A 25,281-nucleotide genomic window follows, 5' to 3' on the forward strand; every position below is an offset into this window, starting at 1 on the left:
TAGGTGTTAAAACCGCTGCTAGACAATGGCAGACGTGCTATATGGCGGTATAATGCGCACGGGTTCAACGTCACCCGACGTGCGCAGAGCGGACTCTGTTAACTCACAGAGGCGCTGTAACATAATCATAAACACCGAGCCTGTTAGACTCACAGGTCTCAGCGAAATTGCACACACGGTATCAGGTCACAGGACAGGGTCCAAGGCAGGGGACGGTGTCCATCTAGACCTACCGTGCATGCGGCGTCACAACTGCGGACGCCGGTAAGTGCTGCTTAATGCAGCACGGCGGCAGACACAGCCGCTATGCGATAGTGCCGTGAGAGACGAGACACCACCGGACACTAGTGTAGAGCTGCGGTGTGCATAGTGGCCTATGGCTTGCCACTGACTGGCGCTGACTCTTTCTATAGTTCCCTATCCACATGCGTAATATCAGAGGGAGGGGACTCTTAATAAGTCAGTCACCAGAATCATACATCCATCACCATTCACACATCTAGCAAGAAGAGTCTATACTAGCGCATGGCCGAGTGGCCATGCGGGCCTTTTATAGCCGTGCGCTGCCGGGACCTTCCAGATCTCTGAGATGGACCAATCTATCTGGAGAAGGACCTGAGCACGTGACTCCTGACCTCCAATGGGAGATCATCTCAAGAGCATGCTCAGTGGAGCGGCAGAGGAACTTAGCCTCAGGAATGACTTGCTGCAGAGCAGCATGTGAGGCTCTGGATTCCTGTTGTGTAGCTGCAGGAATCCAACGCCTAACACACTGCCCCAGGAAAATGGCCTTGGCAGTGTGGTTTTACATTTAATAATGGCACAAGGCGTGTATGGATTTTTGAATCTTGCATAAGTGCTTTTTAGGAGGATTTATTTGTCAGAAGTCATATGTGCTTTATTTATCTAGCTAATCAGAGAATATGTCACTAGTAAGGTTCCTGGATGTAAATGTATATTTGTGATACTAAGTCTCATCAGTACTGTGCTTCCTGTATGGTTCACAGCCGTATAATGATTGATAACAACACCCAGTATCTCATTACCATGGTTAAGGACAAACTGGGAGTTGTAGGTTTACGCGATACAAATGTATATGGTTCTGACCTGACATTACAATTGATGCACAATGTACTGATGGTGGTAATAGTGATGTATTCATGTACTGATGAATGTGAAATGAATCCCTTTGTGCATCTTGACATCTCTATGTCACCATAGGGATGTGATTGTGTGGAGTAGGTTCAGGAGCTGAGCCTGCTCCACACCGGGTAGATGTTAGCTGTGATACGTAGACGGCATCTGCTTGTCACGGCAGTGATCAGAGCTTACCTTGATTGTTCCTGTTTTAAGTATTTAAATGCCCTTGTCAATCACTAACGGTGACGTAGTTGCAGATGGGTGGCCATGTGTTGCTGGTATGTTGGTCATTCTATGAAGCCTAGCCTGCGGTTGGGCTCCTTGGAAAATGTCACAATCAAAGTGCCTGGATGCTATTACAGCACTCTCACTTTGTAGTGAGTGCTGACTGCAACATCTCTTTGCACAGATCCTATGACAGGAAACGAGTGGAAGCAGGGAGAATAAAACTTTTCTCCCTGTAGCTAACACTTTTCCAGAAAGCCGACTAACCAGGCTTAAAATGCTATTTAGCTGCAGAGTGACCCCATATTGGCAGATAAATAGTGTTTCTCAAGGTAGCAAGTTACCATTAAAGAGGTGTCCAGTACAGTTGGAGGATTTCACTCTGACTCCTAACATTGTGTAATGTACTATTAAGCCACGGTCACATGGTCAGTATTTTAACATCAGTATTGGTAAGCCAAAACCATGAATGGAACAATCAGAGGAAAAGTATAATAGAGACACACCGTTTCCGTATTTTTCACCCACTCCTGGTTTTGGCTTGAAAATACTGAGGTAAAATACTCACCAAATACTAAACGTGTGCACAAGGTCTTAGGATTCGGATGCTTTCACAATCTCTGAGCTCATTACATTACTGGTTCATAGGCTAATTGCACAGAAACAATAACATGCCCCCAGCTTTCTCTTCTGTTTCTCTCAATGTTTCAATTGAGACACGCAGAAGAGAAAGAAGTGTGCATGATTTTAAGTAGGCAAACTCTATATGGAGTGGTAATTTAACAAGTGCAAAGGGTGTGAAAATAGCCAAATTATAACTATTATAAACAAAATCAGAAATTTTTTTTTAGGGATTTTGCTGTTTGTTTTTTTTTAAGGAGGTGTGCAAAAAGACCTCACTATATAACTTTTGCAGTGTTCAGCTTTTGTCAACATAACTTACTGTTTGATCAATTAGGCAAAACTATGAGAACAACTTGCAATTTCTTATTCAGAGTTTTTACTCTGAAATTGTGTTCTATTCACATATCTCTGTAGTTAACTTGGTTTTGCTTCTATATCTATGTAGTAAGCGCAGTTTGGGTACTGTATCTATGTAGTAAGCTTGGTTCCTTTCCTGTCTCTGTGCAGTAGGCTTGGCTTTTCCGTACTTATGTAGTAAGCTCAGTTTTGGTACCATATTTATGTATTAAGCTTGGTTCTGATATCTTTGTAGCAAGCTTGGTTCTGTTGCTGTATCTATGTAGTAAGTGTTGTTATGTTTCAGTTTTGATGTACTAAGCTTGGTTCTGTTCTCGTATCTGTGTAGTAAGTTCATTTTTGTTCCCATAGCTATGTAGTAAACTTAATTCTGCTCCCTTATCTATGCATTAAACTCCTCCCTGTTCCCATATTTATGTAGCAATTTTGGTTCTGGCACCATATTTAAGCAGTAAGCTTGATTCTATTACTGTATCTATGTAGTAGGCTCCATTTTGTACACATTTCTATGTAACAGCCACCATTACATTTAAAGCCTTTTACCTCCGATGATTTAATGCAGTGGCCAGAGATAAGCAGGCTAAAGATGAGCTGCCGCAACTCGAGCACCACTGCTTTGGGATTAACCCCCTAGGCCAAAATTTGCCAGCCAGCCCCTGCTTATAGCCGAATATTGTGTAAACACCTTCTGGTGTTTTTTGTTTGACTTGACACATTAGACTTGGAAGCAATGGAAGGTGATGTTCAATTTTACTTGCAGAACAGAATAGATCAATCATTTAACCAGTGGTATGGGATTTTCTCCAACGTGCCCCAAGAGCTGTTTTTCAGCATGACATGTGAGCAGCCTGAGTGGCCATGCCACCATGGTCTGCACTCGGCAAGATCTCTGGACCTGTCTCCTATTGAGCACATCTGGGGCATCATTGGTTGATGATTGCAGAGGGAGCTGCGGATCTCGATGATTTGCCCAAGACAACAATTAATAACTCATTGATAGCAACCAATGCTTGTAAGTGCGGGTGCTTTTTCTGCATGGCAGTCATGCATGATGCTAGAAGAAGTTGATCCATCTTCTGATCCACAGTCTAAAGAGACTTGGTTGAAAATCATGAATTCTTTATTTCCAGAAGAGTTAAAAATCAATAGAGAAATTCAAAAATACAAAATATAGGAAACAAAATCCTCTGTAATGGAGGAGTAGTGGGGGCAAAAAAATAAGGTTACCAGAACTTGGTTTAAACAAGTCTAAGAACGCACTTGCATTTGAAATGCGTCTGCTAGCCTCAATTTCTTTTTGTCCCCCCTACTACTCCTCTATACTACTATTAATCATTCAAGATTTTTGAATTTCTCTATTGATTTTTAACGCTTCTGGAAATAAAGACAATGTTTTTAACACTTGGACTACCGGACTTGTCATCCCCCCTGAACTACCGCATGGAGTCATTTTGACTCCTTGCTTGTTTTCGATTATTTTTAGAGTTTCTTTCTCCTGGTATTGTTGTAACTTTAATTTTATAGAATGGTATAGAATGCAAAATAGAATATCGTCAGGCTTTAGCGCACTTCTTCTAGCCATATTAGCAATTAGCAAAACTGCAGGCCGTATTCTACAGAAATGATGTAGTCCACTCAAGAGTTCACTGGTTCACTGACAAATGTGTATGTCAAGCATATTTGCAACAATGCTAATTATTCTAAGTCTAAACCAACATTTATTCTAAACTTATTCCAAACATACAAATAAATGAAAACTAAACGAAACAATAACATTTAGCGACAAAGGCTAGCAAAAAAAAAAAAAGAGTACCTTTTTTTCAAAATGTATCTTTCATTACCAAAGGGAGTCATATTTATAGTAGGTAATTAAAGGTTAAATTTTGCAAAAAAGGTACTTTTTTTTTCAAAAATTATTTATTGTCACAAAATCTTTTTTTGCATCCTAAATGAGTAAAAGTTACCGAGTCTCAAGCCGGAATTCGGAAAAATGTAGTCACAGAAGAGACATAAAAATTGTGAGGAGTCAAAATGACTCCATCGGTAGTTCTAGTGTTAAACCACATCTCTTTGAACTGTGGATCAGAAGCTAGATCAACTTCTTCCTTCCCTGTGTCTAGCTAACACTGTGCGATGGCATGGATCTCAGGCTACTTGGGGGGGTCATCATACTATTTGTGGGGCCATCTTACTATTTGAAGGGCTTTTGTGGAACCACCATACTATTTGGATGGCGATATGTGAGCCATCATACTATTTGGAGAGCTATGGGGGGGGGCCATCATACAATTTGGGTGGCTATTATACTATTTAGAGGGCTATCATGCTATTTGGAGTGCTATGTGGAGGCCATCATATTATTTAGAGGGCTATATTGGGGGCATTATACTATTTGGGGGGCTATGTGGTGGGCTATCATACTATTTGGAGGGCTTTGGAGGGTCCATCATACTATTTGCAGGGCTATGTGGGAGACCATCTTACTATTTGAGGTTCATCATATTATTTTGAGGACTATGTGGTGGCCATTATAGTGTTTAGACTGCTGAGTCCAGGCCAATTATACTGTTTGGAGGGTTGTGCGGTGGCCATTATACTGTTTGTAGAGCTCTGTGTGGGGCAATTATACTGTTTGGAAGGCTGTGTGGAGTCCATTATACTGTGTGGAGGGTTGTGTGGGAGCCATTATATTGTGTGGGGGGCTATTACACTGCTTGGAGAGCTAGTGTAGGCCATTATAGTGTGAACAGGCTATTATACAGTGTGGAGGATTGAGTGTGGGCCCCTAAACTGTATTGAGGGTCACTATACTGTAAGGAGGGCTATCATACTGTATGAAGGGCTGTGTAGGGGATATCATATTGTGTAGATGGCGGTGTTGGGGCCATCATACTGTGTGTGGGGGATTATGGGAGCCATCATACTGTTTTGGGGTCTCTGTGGAGGTATCATACATTTTTGGGGGTACTGTAGGGTCATCAACTAAGGGGCATCAATTAGGGCTAAATTACTTTGAAGGGCTGCAAAGTTGTGGCATATGTTCTACTGTGACGGTGCCAAATATTATTTTTAATTTTTTTTTGGGGTGGAAGGGGTTCCAATTAGGACTTCTGCTATGGGGTATGTAATTGCTACTGGGGGTCTTACATTTGATACTGAGTATTTTGTGTCCATTGCAGTTATAAGGAGTGTGCGATTAGAATGACAAGGTGGCTGTGAATTAGGTTGTCCTGACAAAACGATTCGAAATTTTGGAATACAAATTCTCCCTCAAGTGTTGTACGTTGCACGTACGACTCTAAATCACAGGCACACAATGTGATAAAGTACACAGATCCTTAGGTTGTAGTAAGCTTGAAAGGTTTATGAACAAATAGCCACAGTATTATCAGGAACTGAATGGGTTAACATGCTGGCAGTTTGTACCAATGTTTGACTTGTACATTGTATACAATATCCTATACCTTCATCCTGTGGATCAATACTGTCAGCGCACCTGCTAGGAAAGCCGGGAAAGGTACAGCCTGCCACACACACATAGAACATCTAGTTCTGCAGCAAGGTCAGATTCACCCTCAAATGCTTGTACAGACCAATAATATGATACAGTATGGCTCTCCACCAACAGAGAGAGCTGTGGGACCATGGAGAAGGGAATGAGGGTGGTAGGACAATCGAGCTCTACGCCCACTTGGACTCTATAAACAAACACACAAGCAAAGAGTTAGCACACAGCCCTCTCCAGATCTCCACTACTGAGGGGTATTCTTCTGTAAGGTAAGGATTCCCAGAACATGACATCCACTAGTAAGCAACAACCAAAGGGCACATAGGACAAGAAGGGGCGCAGCGCCGGTGGGCAGTATGGAAGTTTCAGAAACACCTGTAACAATAAGAAGTGACGAAAAACCTTATATAGCTATACGAAAGGTGACATGGAAATGTAATCTAGATGTGCCCACAATGCTACACTCAATTGCTTTATACTTGTTGATGCTTGTATCATTGTTGGGCTTAATTATTTTAACCCCTTAGTGACCAGGCAAATTGTTCAAATCTGACCAGTGTCGCTCTATGAGGCAATAACTCTGGAATGTTTCTACATATCCCAGTGATTCTGAGATCGTTTTTTCTAGACACATTATATTTTGTGATACTGGCAAATTTATGTCGATAATATGTTTTGTGTTCATTCATAAAAATATCAAAAATTTGACTTTGAATGATTATCCCTTAAATCCAGATAGTCATATTACACAAAAGAGTTAACATTTCACACATTGCTGCTTTACATCAGCACCATCTGTAAAATTATTTTGCTAGGATGTTATAAGGTTAAAAATTGTAGTAGTAGTTTGAATTTTTTTCAAGAAATTTGCAATACTTTTTTTTTAGGAATCTATTCAGTTTTGATGTGTCTTTGCTGGACCTATATATTGGAAAAACCCCAAAAGAGATGCTAATCTAAAAACAGCGTCCCTCATCATATTCAGAACTGCTGTCATGTACTTTATTAACCCTTCAGGTGCTTTTCAGGAATTAATGCAAATTGTCAGAACAGGAATGAAAAATGTTATTTTTACCACTTAAATGTTGCTAACTTCCATTGACAATCTATCCCATTTCTATCTATCTATCTATCTATCTATCTATCTATCTATCTATCTATCCCATATCTATCTATCTATCTATCTATCTATCTATCCCATATCTATCTATCTATCTATCTATCATCTACTTTCTATCTATCTATCTATCTATTTATCTATAAATCTATTATCTACAGTTTCTATCTATCTATCTATCTATCTATCTATCTACCTATCTATCTATCTATCTATCTATCCAGTGTCGGACTGGGGTGCCAAGGGCCCACCAGTAATATTGACTTTAGGGGGCCCACTTTTCAGCTGCATGCAAATATTACACTACACTTGTTCACAAATTTACCTATATCTCTATATAATAATACACTGGGTAGTTTGGTTAAGGAATGATGGAATGCTGCTTTTTTCTGTACAGAGTGAATAAAGTGAATTATGCCAAGTACTCCCCATATATTGGGATTGGGGCCCAGATCTGCACAGGGGCCTACCGGGGGATTCCCCTGTTACCCTATGGGCCTGTCCGAGCCTCTGTCTATCTATCTATCTATCTATCTATCATCAATCTATCTATCTATCTATCTATCTATCTATCTATCACATATCTATCTATCTATCTAACTATAAATATATATCTATAAATCTATTATCTACAATGTGTACGGAAAGTATTTAGACCCCTTTAAATTTTTCACTCTTTGTTTCATTGCAGCCATTTGGTAAATTCAAAAAAGTTCATTTTTTTCTCAATAATGTACACTCTGCACCCCATCTTGACAAAAAGAAAAACAGAAATGTAGACATTTTTGCAAATTTATTAAAAAAGAAAAACTGAAATATCACATGGTCATAAATATTCAGACCCTTTGCTCAGTATTGAGTAGAAGCACCCTTTTGAGCTAGTACAGCCATGAGTCTTCTTGGGAATGATGCAACACGTTTTTCACACCTGGATTTGGGGATCCTCTGCCATTCTTCCTTGCAGATCCTCTCCAATTCCGTCAGGTTGGATGGTGAACGTTGGTGGACAGCCATTTTCTGGTCTCTCCAGAGATGCTCAATTGGGTTTAGGTCAGGGCTCTGGCTGGACCAGTCAAGAATGATCACAGAGTTGTTCTGAAGCCACTCCTTTGTTATTTTAGCTGTGTGTTTAGGGTTATTGTCTTATTGGAAGGTGAACCTTCAGCCAAGTCTGAGGTCCAGAGCACTCTGGAAGAGGTTTTCATCCAGGATATCTCTGTACTTGGCCGTATTCATGTTTCCTTCAATGGCAACCAGTCATCCTGTCCCTGCAGCTGAAAAACACTCCCATAGCATGATGGTGCCACCACCATGTTTCACTGTTGGGATTGTATTGGGCAGGTGATGAGCAGTGCCTGGTTTTCTCCCACATACTGCTTAGAATTATCATCAAAAGGTTCTATATTCGTCTCAGCAGACCAGAGAATCTTATTTCTCATAGTCTGGGAGTCCTTCATGTGTATTTAGCAAACTCTATGCGGGCTTTCATATGTCTGGCACTGAGGAGAGGCTTCCATCTGGCCACTCTGCCATAAGGGCTTGACTGGTGGAGGGCTGCAGTTGATAGTTGACTTTGTGGAACTTTCTCCCATCTCCCTACTGGATCTGTGGAGCTCAGCCACAGTGATTTTGGGGTTCTTCTTTACCTCTCTCACCAAGGCTCTTCTCCCATGATTGCTCAGTTTGGCTGGATGGCCAGGTCTAGGAAGACTTCTGGTGGTCCCAGACTTCTTCCATTTAAGGATTATGGAGACCACTGTGCTCTTAGGAATCCTGAGTACTGCAGAAATTATTTTGTAACCTTGGCCAGATTTGTGCCTTGCCACAATTCTGTCTCTGAGCTCCTTGGCCAGTTCCTTTGACCTCATGATTCTCATTTGGTCTGACATGCACTGTGAGCTGTGAGTTCTTATATAGACAGGTGTGTGCCTTTACAAATCAAGTCCTATCAGTTTAAGTAAAAACAGCTGGACTCCAATGAAGGAGTAGAACCACCTCAAGGAGGATCACGAGGAAATGGACAGCGCTTAAATATAAGTGTTTGAGCAAAGGGTCTGAATACTTATGACCATGTGATATTTTTTTTTTGTTTTTTTCTTTTTTAATAAATTTGCAAAAATTTCTACATTTCTGTTTTTTTCTATCAAGATGGGGTGCAAAGTGTACATTAATGAGAAAAAAAATGAACTTTTTTGAATTTACCAAATGGCTGCAATGAAACAAAGAGTGAAAACTTTAAAGGGGTCTGAATACTTTCCGTACCCACTGTATCTATAACTCTATTCATCTATCTAGTATCTATATATCTTTCTATCTATCTATAATGCTATTATCTATCTATCTATCCGTTATCTATCTATTATCTATCTATTTATCTATCTATTATCTATCTATCATCTATCTCTCTTTCACATATCTATCTATTATCTATCTATCATTTATCTATTGATCATCTATCTATTATATCTATCATCTATCTATCGATCTTTGTGTCTATTTATGGACTCTGTATCCACTTTAGTATAAATAATATCTAGATGAAAGAAGAAAAAGAGGCAACATCCAATAAATAGTGTAAAGAAAAATTGGACTTAGCACATGTAGCAATGTTTTGGTTCAAAGAAAATGTGCAGAAATATGTCTGGGCCCCTCTCCCTGTCCGACATGCCACTTATGAAGAGGACAATCTGGCCATGGTACCCCCGGGGCCTTGGGCTCTGAGCAACAGGCCAGATTCCCCTCACTATCACCGCCCTGCAAACAGAGGTTCACAGAGCACCATAGCAATAGTTCCACCTAGGCCTTCCCACACCTCTAAAAATATATAAATTTATATCTTTTTTACTGAGATTGAGATATATGTCTCTGTTAGGATTCAGTTGTGCAGGGCCCAACCATGTATATATTATGCAAAATTCTACTTCTGGTGTCTATGTCATCTGGTATCCTCAATCCCAGTCAACTCAATCTATATCATCAAGTTATCCTCAATCTCAATGATAAAAACAGAACTCAGCTCAGCCATGAATGACTTGGAAGGGTGCATGCTTGACTTCTGCTCTATTCATTGTCTATGAACTGATAGAAATAGCCGAGCGCTTCGCTCAGCAGCTCTATAGATAATGAAGAGAGCAGAGGCCGAGCAAGCACAACTCTGCTCCATTCAGGATGAGTCTGTAGACCCATGTTCTCAGAATCTCAGGGGGGGCAGTCCTTGGATTCTATGGATCAGAGATAACTTGATTATTTGGTGAATAACCCTGTGAATAGCCAGATTGACTTTCCTATTCTTTACAATTACAGTTGCATACATTAACCAAAAACAAATATGTTCACACACACACAGACATATACAGACTTATATACCATACATACACTTATATATACATAGATACACACACATATAAACACATACATACATACACACATTCATAAACACATATATACACACACACATACATACACACCCATGTATAAACACATACACATGCACAGACTGACACACAGGCCAGCTTCAGGTTTCCGTGGGCCCCGGGCGAAAGAGTCTCAGTAGGCCCCTTTAACACATACCACGATTCATGATGCACAGATACAGCAGAGAAATATAGGTATAGTACAATGCCAAAGATTTCACTTACTTCTTATATTACATGAGTGACCTCTATTGTAAATTCTACAATGTCATACAGCAGAGGGGATTCAGGTGATCGAGGGTTCACAGGTTTCAGTACCTGTAGTATTAGATGTAAACGGGATATTGATAAATGTGCCCCACCAGTAGAAACTGTCCTCAGCATTGTACCCTTTACAAAAGTCAATTTCATCCTATATAGTCCTCCATAAAGTATTATGGGAACCACATAGTGCTCCATACAGTATAATGAGCCTCATATAATGCTCCATACAGCATATTAGGCCTCATATAATGCTCCATACAGTAAAATGGACCCCATATATTACTCCAAACATTATAATGAGCCCCATATAATGTTCCATACAGAAAAATTGGCCCCATACTTTCCACTATACAGTATAATGGGCCACATATATTGCTCAATACAGCATATTGAGCCCCATGTATTGCTACATAAAGTATATTGGTATATTGGGCCCCATATAATGCTCCATACATTATAATGAGCCCCATGTAATGTTTCATACAGAATAGTGGGCCCCATATAATGCTCCAGATAGAATAATGGGCCCCATATAATGGTCCATACAGTATAATGGACCCCAATGCCTCATATATAATACACTATACAGAATGGACCCCATATAATGCTTCATACAGAATGGGCATCATATAATCCTACATACAGAATGTGCCCCATATTATGCTCCATGCAGAATGGACCCTATATAATGCTTCATATAGAATGGGCCTCATATAATGCTCCATATAGAATGTGCCCCATATTATGCTCCATACAGAATGGGCCCCATATAATGCTCCACACAGAATGGGCCCCATATAGAATAATGGCCTCATATATTGCTCCATACAGAATAATATGCCCCATATATTGCTCCATACAGAATAATGCCCCTATATATTGCTCCATACGGAATAATGGCTCCTTATATTGCTCCATCCAGAATGGGACTCATATAATGCTACATACAGAATGGGCCCCAGAAAATTCTCCATACAGAATGGGCCCCATATAATACTCCATATATAAAAAAATTCTACTAAGCCCATAAAAAATGTATTAAAAATGATGTAATACTCTGGCCGTCTTTGCATGTAGCGTAACTGCTCCATTTTTTAGTGCCTTTTTACCACTTTCTCTGCACCATGCAACACTTAAAAAATCTCCTCTGATCATATTGTGTTTGCTGCTTTTCTTTTAATGTATTTTCTATCTTATTTGATATGTTTTTGGCCAGAGGTGAATCACCATTTTTAACACTTTAGAAAAGCTTTCATTCTGTGGTTAAAAATGCAAAAACTTGTTTTTTTACATGTATATTTTCAAGTTCCACATAGAAGCCTATTGTGGGGGGTTGACACGTTAGGTGCTTCCTCGGGTAGACACATGAACGCTTTGGTAGTGAAACATATGCTGGTTTATTAAAGTCCGCATACACCAAGACAGGGTTCAGGCAAAACAAAAGCAGAGCCTGCCTGGCTTAACAGAAAACAAAAGAAACAATGTCCTCCCCCTCCTCCTGGAGCCACATGGAAGTCCTTCCTCTCCCAATGCACCACCCAGACTGTCTCTCATGTCCAGGTATTTAACCAGGGCCATGTGATGATCACCACAGGTCGACTAATACACAAGCCGGTGAGCACCTTCCCTCCCACGCTATGGGTGCTCACTAGAGTTGAGCGATACCGTCCGATACTTCAAAGTATCGGATCGGAATGGATCGGCCGATCTTAAAAAAAAGTATCGGTATCGCCGATTCCGATACCGGAAGTCCCATTCAAGTCTATGGGACTTCCGGTATCGGAATAAGAAAAACCCTGTTTTTGCCTTGTACAGCCTCTCTGGAGTCTGTACGGGCCTTTCGGGGGGCTGTGCCGGCCTGCCAGGGGGTCTGTGCAGGCTCCGGTGGTCTGTGCCGGCCTGCCGGGGGGCTGTGCCGGCCTGCCGGTGGTCTGTGCAGGCTCCGGTGGGCTGTGCCGGCCTGCCGGGGGGCTGTGCCGGCCTGCCGGTGGTCTGTGCAGGCTTCGGAGGTCTGTGCAGGCATCGTCCGATGGGACTACAAGTCCCATCGGGCGATGCCTGCTACCATGACAGTGATTGACACATTAGCCAATGATGGGACAGTAGTAGTCCCATCATCCGGCTAATGTGTTGAATGTAAAAAAAAATAAAAAAAAAAAATACATGCTACATACATGCTACATACATACAACATGCATACTACATACATGCTACATTCATACTACATACTACATACATGCTACATTCATACTACATATATACTACATGCAACATACATACTACATATATACTACATGCATGCAACATGCATACTACATATATACTACATGCAACATACATACTACATATATGCTACATGCATGAAACATGCATACTACATATATACTACATGCTACAAACATACTACATATATGCTACATACATACTACATATATACTACATGCATGCTACATACATACTGCATGCTACATACATACTACATGCTACATACATACTACATATATGCTACATACATACTACATATATACTACATGCATGCTACATACATACTGCATGCTACATACATACTACATGCTACATACATACCACATATATACTACATACATACTACATGCATGCTACATGCTACATACATACCACATACATACTACATACATACTACATGCATGCTACATACATAACACATATATACTACATGCATGCTACATACATACTACATGCTACATACATACCACATACATACTACATACATACTACATGCATGCTACATACATACTACATGCTACATACATACTACATATATACTACATGCATGCTACATACATACTACATGCTACATACATACCACATACATACTACATACATACTACATACATACTACATGCATGCTACATACATACTACATGCTACATACATACCACATACATACTACATATATACTACATGCATGCTACATACATACTGCATGCTACATGCATGCTACATACATACTACATACATACTACATGCATGCTACATACATACTACATGCTACATACATACTACATATATACTACATGCATGCTACATACATACTACATGCTACATACATGCCACATACATACTACATACATACTACATGCATGCTACATACATACTACATGCTACATACATACCACATACATACTACATATATACTACATGCATGCTACATACATACTGCATGCTACATGCATGCTACATACATACTACATACATACTACATGCTACATACATACCACATATATACTACATACATACTACATACAATACATTCATACAATACATACATAGACATACAGAACATATAACATAGAGTAACATACTTACCAATACTTGTCACATTGTTCCCCGAAGCCATTGTCTTTTACGGAATAAATATTAACATAACAAACCACAAAAATACTCACCCACGATCCGAAGCCGTCCACGAGTGTGTCCCACGACGATCTTGGGTAGAGAACGGCAGCATCAGCTGATGCTGCTGTTCTCTACGGGCTGCAGGAATCCAATGACGGAAGGTAGGTATCCTTCCGCACTGTATTCCTCCGCCACTTAAAAAAAAAAAAGTCCCTAGTCTCACTTTATGCCATTGCTGTGTGGGAATTTCCCACGCAGCAATGGCATAAAGTGAGACTAGGGACTTTTTTTTTTTTGGGGCCACCACACACGGGGATATTAACACACACAAAATGCAACACACTACCACGTGCTTCAACACATATACCACCCTCAGCACACATTTCACCACACATACACCAACCTCGCCACATAAAAGGCGAAACACAAAAGTCGCCACTCAAAACTCACCACGCTGTCCCAGAGCTGTTTAAAAGATGAAAAATGAGCTGTGATTGGTTGCTATCAGCAACAGTTTTCTTTGTAGACAGTTGTGGTAACTGAGGCCTATTATTCTTATCATTTCTATGGTGTTATCGTCCTTCTGTACAGCTGGAAATAACACAATTTATTAGCGTGCCAACACAGACCATCCTCTGACACAGACTGCAGGGGGAGCCCAGTATCACACAGGATAGGATTAGATACACGGCTCAGCAGTCAGTATCACACAGGATAGGATTAGATACACGGCTCAGCAGTCAGTATCACACAGGATAGGAATAGATACACGGCTCAGCAGTCAGTATCACACAGGATAGGATTAGATACACGGCTGAGCAGTCAGTATCACACAGGAGAAGATTAGATACATAGCTCAGCAGACAGTATCACACAGGAGAGGATTAGATACACAGCTCAGCAGTCAGTATCACACAGGACAGGATTATATACACGGCTCAGCAGTCAGTATCACACAGGAGAAGATTAGATACATAGCTCAGCAGACAGTATCACACAGGAGAGGATTATATACACAGCTCAGCAGTCAGTATCACACAGGATAGGAATAGATACACGGCTGAGCAGTCAGTATCACACAGAATAGGATTAGATACACAGCTCAGCAGTCAGTATCACACAGGATAGGATTATATACGTGGTTCAGCAGTCAGTATCACACAGGAGAGGATTAGACACATGGCTCAGCAGTCAGTATCGCACAGGATAGGATTAGATACGCAGCTCAGCAGTCAGTATCACACAGGATAGGATTAGATACACAGCTTAGCAGTCAGTATCACACAGGATAGGATTAGATACACGGCTCAGCAGTCAGTATCACACAGGATAGGATTAGATACACAGCTCAGCAGTCAGTATCACACAGGATAGGATTAGATACACAGCTCAGCAGACAGTATCACACAGAATAAGATTAGATACACAGCTCAGCAGTCAGTATCACACAGGAGAGGAATAGACACATGGCTCAGCAGTCAGTATCACACAGTAGAGGATTAGACACATGGCTCAGCAGTCAGTATCAAACAGGATAAGATTAGATATGCAGCTCAGCAGTCAGTATCACACAGGATAGGATTAGATACACAGCTCAGCAGTCAGTATCACACAGGAGAGGATTAGATACACAGCTCAGCAGACAGTATCACACAGGATAGGATTAGGTACACGGCTCAACAGTCAGTATCACACAGGATAGGATTAGATACACAGCTGAGTAGACAGTATCACACAGGATAGGAATAGATACACGGCTCAGCAGTCAGTATCACACAGGATAGGATTAGATACACAGCTGAGCAGACAGTATCACACAGGATAGGAATAGATACACGGCTCAGCAATCAGTATCACACAGGATAGGATTAGATACACGGCTCAGCATTCAGTATCACAGGATAGGATTAGATACACGGCTCAACAGTCAGTATCACACAGGATAGGATTAGATACACAGCTCAGCAGTCAGTATCACACAGGAGAGGATTAGATACACGGCTCAGCATACAGTATCACACAGGATAGGATTAGGTACACGGCTCAACAGTCAGTATCACACAGGATAGGATTAGATACACAGCTCAGCAGTCAGTATCACACAGGAGAGGATTAGATACACAGCTCAGCAGTCAGTATCACACAGGATAGGATTAGATACACAGCTCAGCAGTCAGTATCACACAGGATAGGATTAGATACACAGCTCAGCAGTCAGTATCACACAGGAGAGGATTAGACACATGGCTCAGCAGTCAGTATCATACAGGAGAGGATTAGACACATGGCTCAGCAGTCAGTATCACACAGGAGAGGATTAGATACGCAGCTCAGCAGTCAGTATCACACAGAATAGGATTAGATACACAGCTCAGCAGTCAGTATCACACAGGAGAGGATTAGATACACAGCTCAGCAGACAGTATCACACAGGATAGGATTAGGTACACGGCTCAGCAGTCAGCTTCACACAGGATAGGATTAGGTACACGGCTCAACAGTAAGTATCACACAGGATAGGATTAGATACACAGCTGAGCAGACAGTATCACACAGGATAGTAATAGATACACGGCTCAGCAGTCAGTATCACACAGGATAGGATTAGATACACGGCTCAGCATTCAGTATCACACAGGATAGGATTAGATACACGGCTCAGCAGTCAGTATCACACAGGATAGGATTAGATACACGGCTCAGCAGTCAGTATCACACAGGATAGGAATAGATACATGGCTGAGCAGTCAGTATCACACAAGATAGGAATAGATGCACGGCTCAGGAGTCAGTATCACACAGGATAGGATTAGATACACGGCTCAGCAGTCAATATCACACAGGAGAGGATTAGATACACAGCTCAGCAGTCAGTATCACACAGGAGAGGAATAGATACACAGCTCAGCAGACAGTATCACACAGGATAGGATTAGGTACACGGCTCAGCAGTCAGTATCACACAGGATAGGAATAGATACACGGCTCAGCAGTCAGTATCACACAGGATAGGATTAGATACATAGCTCAGCAGTCAGTATCACACAGGAGAGGAATAGATACATGGCTGAGCAGTCAGTAACACACATGATAGGATTAGGTACACAGCTCAGCAGTCAGTATCACACGGTTAGATACACGGCTCAGCAGTTAGTATCACACAGGATAGGATTAAATACACGGCTCAGCAGTCAGTATCACACAGGATAGGATTAGATACACAGCTCAGCAGTCAGTATCACACAGGAGAGGATTAGACACACGGCTCAGCAATCAGTATCACAGAGAGGATTAGATACACGGCTCAGCAGTCAGTATCACACAGGATAGGATTAGATACACGGCTCAGCAGTCAGTCTCACACAGGATAGGAATAGATACACGGCTCAGCAGTCAATATCACACAGGATAGGATTAGATACATAGCTCAGCAGTCAGTATCACACAGGATAGGAATAGATACATGGCTGAGCAGTCAGTAACACACATGATAGGATTAGGTACACAGCTCAGCAGTCAGTATCACACGGTTAGATACACGGCTCAGCAGTTAGTATCACACAGGATAGGATTAGATACACGGCTCAGCAGTCAGTATCACACATGATAGGATTAGATGCACAGCTCAGCAGTCAGTATCACACAGGAGAGGATTAGACACACGGCTCAGCAATCAGTATCACACAGGATAGGATTAGATACACGGCTCAAAAATGTTGTATCATTGGAATCCATGACATCCGTGGGTACAGGTGGAGACTATAGGTATGCTCACATGGATTCAAGCATGTATTCTGCAAAGTAATTTTTGTATCAGGTTATTATTATGGAATCTGCAGAAATCTGAGGCCGATCCTCGATTTTCTGCAGCAGATTTACAGATAGAACTGCCACAGATCCAAAAGTTACATTTGCCCCGTTCAGTAATGCAAAACAAGTATATTGCTGACAACTGAGGTTTCCACATAGAAGCTGATTTAATAAGTGAGATGTCGCTGTTTTACTTTTATGGAATGTAAATCTCAAATCTTTGTAGACAAATTGACCTCTCACATGTGAATTTTTCAGTGGAAAAAAAGAGAGGTATTTCATGGGCAAATTTTACTTGCCAAAATTTGAGCCAAAATTCTTCCATGTGAACACCAAGACAAGTCATTTATTGACACAGTTTGGGAATGGATAATGCAGCAGGAAGCCCCACACATATTCGACCTCTTGAATATAACTAATTTTATGCGGTTTTATAAGAAAATTCTGCCATGTGAACATAAGAACTATTTGACATGGATTTTATCCAAATATGACTACTCAAGAAATAGAGAAGCAAACATCGAGACCAGTGGTTTTACTTTCTTCTTCAACGGTCCCGAACACATCAGTTACATCACAGTCCACACAGCATTCCTCCTGCACCTTCCCTTTCTTACTTTCTTTGCCCTCACACACATTACGGGGTAGTAGCACCCTTGGCGGCACCGCAGCATCAATCCTGTAGGACCTCAGTACATAGGGGATCCCGCTCATCCGTTTCACCCCAGACTTGCTAGCTTCAGCCATATTGACGATCTGCCACATCATGAACATTCTGTGCCCTGCACAACTTTTGGACCACGCTTCCTTCTCTGTTCCTTCTGCTGACGTGAACTGTAACTTCCCCGGGTGCTCCGGTCTTATCCAGCACCCGTCTGACTGTGCCCGTGCTTCTTCACTTAAACAACGTTGCGTAGCTGCTATGTTGTCCTGGGCTTAGAGCCCTTGTGGACATGTCGGGCATGCTCACCCTTCTCACTCATTCCTACAACCTACTCTTGCTTAAACCACAGCAGCTCCTCCTTACAATTAACTACAGTATGTGTGTGCTCTTACTAAACCATCTAGAAACTTCCTACAGCTATACCTAACAAAGCCCACTAGTGTACCCGATCTAGGGGCCCTTTGCAAAGCTACACTTACCCAGTCTATGTGTACTATACACTACAAGTGCCATCCTCTAATGTTCCCAAAGGTTGCACCAACTTTCCCCAATCTATACAGAAATACAGAGGCATACCATGGCATACAACATAATATAATACATCATGGTAACACATAATGTGGCAATACCAATAAGACAGTCGGTAATACACAGCTGTGGAGGAGTATCGAAGCATAACAGTATATTTACATTAAAGCTCTTAAAGGGTAGGAGGCAATAAAGGGATGTTCTATCCCAATCCCCTACATATATATATATACTAGTTGAAGAGCCCGGTGTTGCCCGGGCATAGTAACTAACTGTGGTTAGTTATAACAAATAACAGCAGCAGTTAAGGGGCCTTATTCCTCCTGCACCTCATGCTCCTCCATTATACACAGCATTTTTCAGCAACACAGCTTTTATATACACACAGTGGCAGGCAGTGTTACTGGGCAGACAGTGCTGTCCCCTCCATGCCAGCACTGTACCGTTCCATCTATGCCAGCAGTGGCCCTCCACCGCTTTCAGGTCGTTCCCGTTAACCACTATTAGGCCTGTGGGGTCCTGTAGCGGGCACAGATGTGACTTACGCCTTCTGCACGGGTTTGCACCTCTTCCTGTTGGCATACATGATGTTGGAGTTCATGTCGCTGCTCTTCTCCAGAGCAGACTGACAGCGGGGACTCCGCCTGTGTGTGGTGGGTTTCTTCTTTCTTCCTTCCTACCAGGCCAGCAGCTGGTGCACAGATCCAATCCCTGGTCTGGAGAGTTTCTGGGCTTTATGTCCCTATCAGCACATTGGCGACGGCGAGCAGCACAGAGAGAGTAAAACTCCGGAGAAGGGTCGTCACTGCTGCTGGAGAGGATGGCACCACCCCGCATCACCTGCTGCTACTTTTTCCCTCTCTTCCTTGCCTGAACTCTAGGTAGATGCGAGATCCTGTGCAGCTAAAGGACCTGTGATGATTTCACGACCATGTGACCAATCACGTGCTTGGGAGGAGGAGTCAGACGCATTGCTGTGCTGGTGCTGGAGTAGAAGTGTCAGCTCATGTCACAGAGCAGGGTCTTATACCACATCAGTGGGGGAAGTATAGTAACCCTGTATACATGGGATCAGAGGGTCCCTGCAGCAGAGCTGTGTGTCACAACTGTTGTCGGGTGTCCCTGGACCAGGGGCTCTTTCCCTGTGGCTATGCGGAGTGGGTGGGGCTATGTGGAGTGGGCACACACATACATACACTCAGCTTTATATATATAGATATATTTATATATCTTGGAAAAAAATCCCTTTCTGCAGGCAGGCGCCAGCGGTGGCACCTGCACTGCAGCATGATCCACAGATAATGTGTATACAACCCAGTGATAGCTGCTACTGCGCAGGCATTGGCGGCGCCATCTTGGAGGAGGACACTTTTTTCTCTAGATAGAAGCTAGAGGCGCGTCCGGCACCATTTTCAAACTGATTCTTTTTTTTTTTAGGAATTTAAGGATAACATCAAAGAAATGAGTTATATACACATTATAGATGCTGTCATGCTGCAACGCCTGCCTGCAGAAGGTTTTTTTTCCCAGTATGTGAATATATTCATTATGTAAACTAGGGGGCAAGTCACTGAGGCATCAGTGACCCATCAGCAGTCTTCATTATGAATAGCTAATCAGAGCACCACATGAAGACCCCCCACAGGCCGCCTCGGAGCACGGGCATATCATTAACTGAAAACTGAAAATAAAGAGTAAACAAGCACAAGACAGATTTCATCAACCAAGGTATCATTTTATTCAGTATAAAGGCGCCGACTTGACACTGCCTGTAGGTTACTTAGCATAATCCTGCTGACAGGTTCTCTTTAACTCTACTGGGCACCCCCACTGTCCTCTGACATTATTACATGTTTTCTGTTTTGCTCACTGTAATGTTTGTGTTCCGACAATGAGTGTTTGGTGAGTTTTTAATGTTGCAGATTTTCTACAGCACTTCTGCACCAATTAGGTAATATCCAGTAGTTTACTTGCATTTTTTCAAACAACAACGTATCAAAAACTCATCGCCGTGTAGCGTGGCTCAGAGTGGTTGCTGTGGGTGAGGTACTCATCTCTTACACCCCAGCAAATTAAATTGAAGTGGGGGTCCTGGCTGGGTGTGTGGACTGGTGATGTGAGAGCGCTATGCCCATGGAGGCCGCATGTAGCTGATGTGGCTTGCCAGGACTAGATGTTGGATAGTTCAATGACGGAGACTACCATTTGAAAATAGAGACACGACACCCGACATGACACACGACACTGCTCACATTGGACCTCAGGTCCTTACACTTTTGCACTCCAGGCCCTATCTGACATTCTAAAAAGAAATTGCCACTTTCCCTTCAACTTAGCCTTTCCCAATCTGGGCTATTCACAAACATTAACTCTCACTTTCACTATGGTTAAACTACACACACCATCCATATTACTATCACCTTTAACCCTCATCACAATTGACACTATACATCATTAACACCTATCACATTAAACATAACAGTTCTCATTACATCACATAGCATTACAATATAATTGTTTCTTCAAGAGGGAAACGTGGGCAGAATGTCCAACTCCTTTACAGTGGGAACGTAGCCTAAGGTTATGTTCCCACATATCACATCAGTCACAAAATTTAGAGCCGAAAAGGTGCAGAGCTTTGTATTGCAAAGGGAGAAATTAACAGTTTCATTAATAAATTGAAATGCTATGGATTTCAAAACCACAGCGACATTCAAATTACAGGCTTTCTCTGCAGTGTGTGGGCGAGAGTTCAGTAAAAAACACTAGTTCGGTAATATGTTGCACATTTTCAACATGCAACAGTAAATTCACTGCATATTTGCCCCTTGGGAACAAACATTACCGCAGAATTATGTGGCTTATATCAGGTATGTTGTCTATGTACGGTTGTATTGCATGGCCTATTTTTGGTGTACATTGTGTAATGTGCTGTTAAATGGACTGTGTCCAGTAGTGTCCCATGAACACATAGGCTTTGTACAACGTTCTTACAAGTGCTTTTGATCCTATAATTATTTAGCAATGTATGAAGGTCTCCCAGGTCCAAGAGTAGACATATAATTGGTACAGCCACGAAGGGGCCCAAGGTTTAACCCCTTCACCTCCAAACCTGTTTTTACAATTCTGACCAGTGTTACTTTATGAGGTTATAACTAGAGTTGAGCGACTTTTGGTTTTTTAGGGTCGCATTTCGTTTCGTGAAACCCGACTTTTCCAAAAGTCGGGTCGAGCAAGATCGTCCGATTATAGGGAAAAGTTGGGGTCGTCCCGAAACACGAAACCCAATGTAAGTCAATGGGGAATAAAAGTCGGCAGTGAGAGGAGGACAGGAAACACACCTACAGTGCCCATTTGAATGCCAAAAGCATCAATTCTTCTTTCATAAGCTTGTCAACCTTAATTAACTTCATAATACAAGTTACGCACTGAAAAATGGGGGTTATTTGGCTAAAGTTGTGGGGGGGGAGGGCTGGCTGCAGGTTTTCATGTGCCCTGGGCGAAAGAGCGCCCCTTTAACACATACCACAACTCATCATGCTCCGATACGGCAGAGAAATAGCGGTATAGTACAATGAAAAATACCTCACTTTTTACATCTCATGACGAGGCCCATCTATTTCTCCATACAGAATCATTGGTCTCATATAATGTTTGAAACAGTATATGATGAGCTCCACATAATGCTACAGTATATGTTGGTCCCCATGGATGAAGCTCCACTGTCTTATGGGCCCAAATAATGCTCCAAACATAATGGGCCCCATTTCTAATGCTCTAGTGTATAATGGGCCCTGTAAATGCTGCTCCAGTGTCTGATGTCCACCTTTGGAATGTTCCAGTGTATGGTGGGCCCCATCTATCATTCTCCAGAGTATAGTGCTCCCCAAAAATTGCTGTCCCAACATTGAAAACAATCAAATAAGTCTCCTCGCTAGGGAATCCCTGTACTTGTCTGGACAGGTGCTGTAGCTTGCTTAACAGCTCGCCAGCCGTTCTCACGCCCAGTATGGATTACACGTGATTGCACAAAGGTGAGAAAGGGTACCGTATCCCTGGATAACATGTATGGATAGCGTACACATTCAAAATATATGTCTCAGGAGGCAGGCTCAGACGGTGTTAGGCCCAGTATGGATTGCACGTGATTGCACAAAGGTTAGAAAGGGTACCGTATCCCCGGATAACATGTATGGATAGCGTACACATTCAAAATATATGTCTCAGGAGGCAGGCTCAGACGGTGTTAGGCCCAGTATGGATTGCACGTGATTGCACAAAGGTTAGAAAGGGTACCGTATCCCTGGATAACATGTATGGATAGCGTACACATTCAAAATATATGTCTATACAGCATGAGGCAGGCTCAGACGGTGTTAGGTCCAGTATGGATTGCACGTGATTGCACAAAGGTTAGAAAGGGTACCGTATCCCTGGATAACATGTATGGATAGCGTACACATTCAAAATATATGTCTCAGGAGGCAGGCTCAGACGGTGTCAGGCACAGTATGGATTTGACGGCCCAGATTACACAGCGGAGGAGCAGGGAGAGGTAAAGATTGCAAATGCTGGGGCCCTGCCCAAGCAAGGGGGGCCCACTCGTGGGCGTCGGTACTGGCACTGGGCCCCTCATAGTACAGCGGTGTGTCTGACGGCGGGTGTGCACCACCACCGTCAGAGACACTTGATTGCACTATGAGGGACCCTGTGCCAGTGCCCGCGCCCAAGAGTCGGCCTACCCACCTGTCCAGGGCAACGGCACTCGCACGGTGTCGTGCGGTAGGTGGTGACCCCGGCCATGGGGGGGGAGGCAGCACAGTTAGGGAGTTTTAGAAAGTGGCATATGTTGATGTTGGACATTCAGCTGATGAAATAGGTGAAGTACCAGGAAGAGGTGGACCAAAGCAAGCCATTTTTCTGTCACCTTATGTGTCATCAGGGGAAGGTGGGACAAAATCCTTGGAAACCCATGCGTGGTTCATTTTAATGAAGGTTAGATCATCCACATTTTAGGTTGACAGACGGGTCCTTTTTTCTGTCAGGATTGATCCAGCTGCACTGAAGACTCTTTCCGATAGCACACTTGCAGCTGGGCAAGCGAGCTCCTGTAAGGCATATTGGGCCAATTCAGGCCAGGTGTCCAGTTTAGCGGCCCAATAGTCAAAGGGGAATGACCTGTGTGGGAGAACATCGATATGGGAGGAAAAGTAGTTTGTAACCATAGTTGACAACTGCTGTCTCCTGTCACTTTCCATCGATGCAGTATTACCAGTTGTGTGAGCGGTATTTGAAAAATCAGTCCACAACATTGTCATGAAACCCCTGTCTCCAACGCCACTTCTGCTGTGTGCACTACGAACACCTCTGCCAAGCTGCCCCCGGCCCGTACGGCTCGTGTGAGAACCATCACCGCTGCTGTGTGCTGGGAATGCCTCAAGCAACCGATTTACCAGAGTTGCTTGTTTATTAGCCAATATTAGGTCAATGTTCTCCTGTGGCATGATGTTTTGTAATTTGCCTTTATAGCGTGGATCCAGGATGCTGGCCAACCAGTAGTCGTCATCGTTCATCATTTTGGCAATGCGGGGGTCCCTTTTTAGGATCCGCAAGGCATAATCTGACATGTGGGCCAATGTTCCCGGTGTCAATGATGCACTGCGAGTGCTGGGTGGAGGAGCACTTTCTGGCAAATCCACATCCCTCCAGTCACGCACAAACCCTGTACCAGACCTTGCCACGCCAACATTTTCACTTGCCCCACGAGATGCATCCTCCTCCCCTAAGTAATCATCCCCATCATCCTCCTCCTCCTCCTCTTCTTCCTCCACCTCGTCCAGGAGAGGTCCCTGAGCAGACAATGGCTGAATGTCATCAAGGATTCCCTCCTCCTCTTCCTCCTCATCAACATTGGCTGCAGACGCCTGCTCCTTAAGGTGCGTCAAAGTTTGCATGAGCAGACGCATAAGTGGGATGCTCATGCTTAGGATGGCGTCGTCTGCGCTTACCAGCCGTGTGCATTCCTCAAAACACTGAAGGACTTTACAAAGGTCTTTCAGCTTCGACCACTGCACACCTGTCAACTCCATGTCTGCTCTCAAAGTGCCTGGCCGTGTATCCTCCCACAAATGCATTATGGCCTGCCTCTGCTCGCACAGCCGCTCCACCATGTGCAGGGTGGAGTTCCACCTTGTTGCAATGTCGATAATGAGGCGGTGGTTGGGAAGGTGGAGCAATCGCTGCAGCTTCTGCA

At 42.8% G+C, this 25,281-nt stretch overlaps 1 protein-coding gene across 1 annotated transcript in view; it reads left to right on the forward strand.

The window, feature by feature from the left end:
• The first annotated feature begins 6,065 nt into the window (after positions 1-6,065).
• LOC141100062 (neuropeptide Y receptor type 4-2-like) overlaps positions 6,066-25,281 on the forward strand; it is a 41,936-nt gene continuing 22,720 nt past the window's right edge. The window contains exon 1 of the mRNA XM_073588256.1: positions 6,066-6,123. The gene's annotated coding sequence lies outside the window, so the exon portion shown is untranslated. The remainder of the gene's footprint in view (positions 6,124-25,281) is intronic.

The sequence above is a fragment of the Dendrobates tinctorius genome, unplaced genomic scaffold (genome assembly GCF_039654945.1).
Source record: "Dendrobates tinctorius isolate UK_male_01 unplaced genomic scaffold, ASM3965494v1 ptg000103l, whole genome shotgun sequence".
Lineage (NCBI taxonomy): Eukaryota > Metazoa > Chordata > Amphibia > Anura > Dendrobatidae > Dendrobates > Dendrobates tinctorius.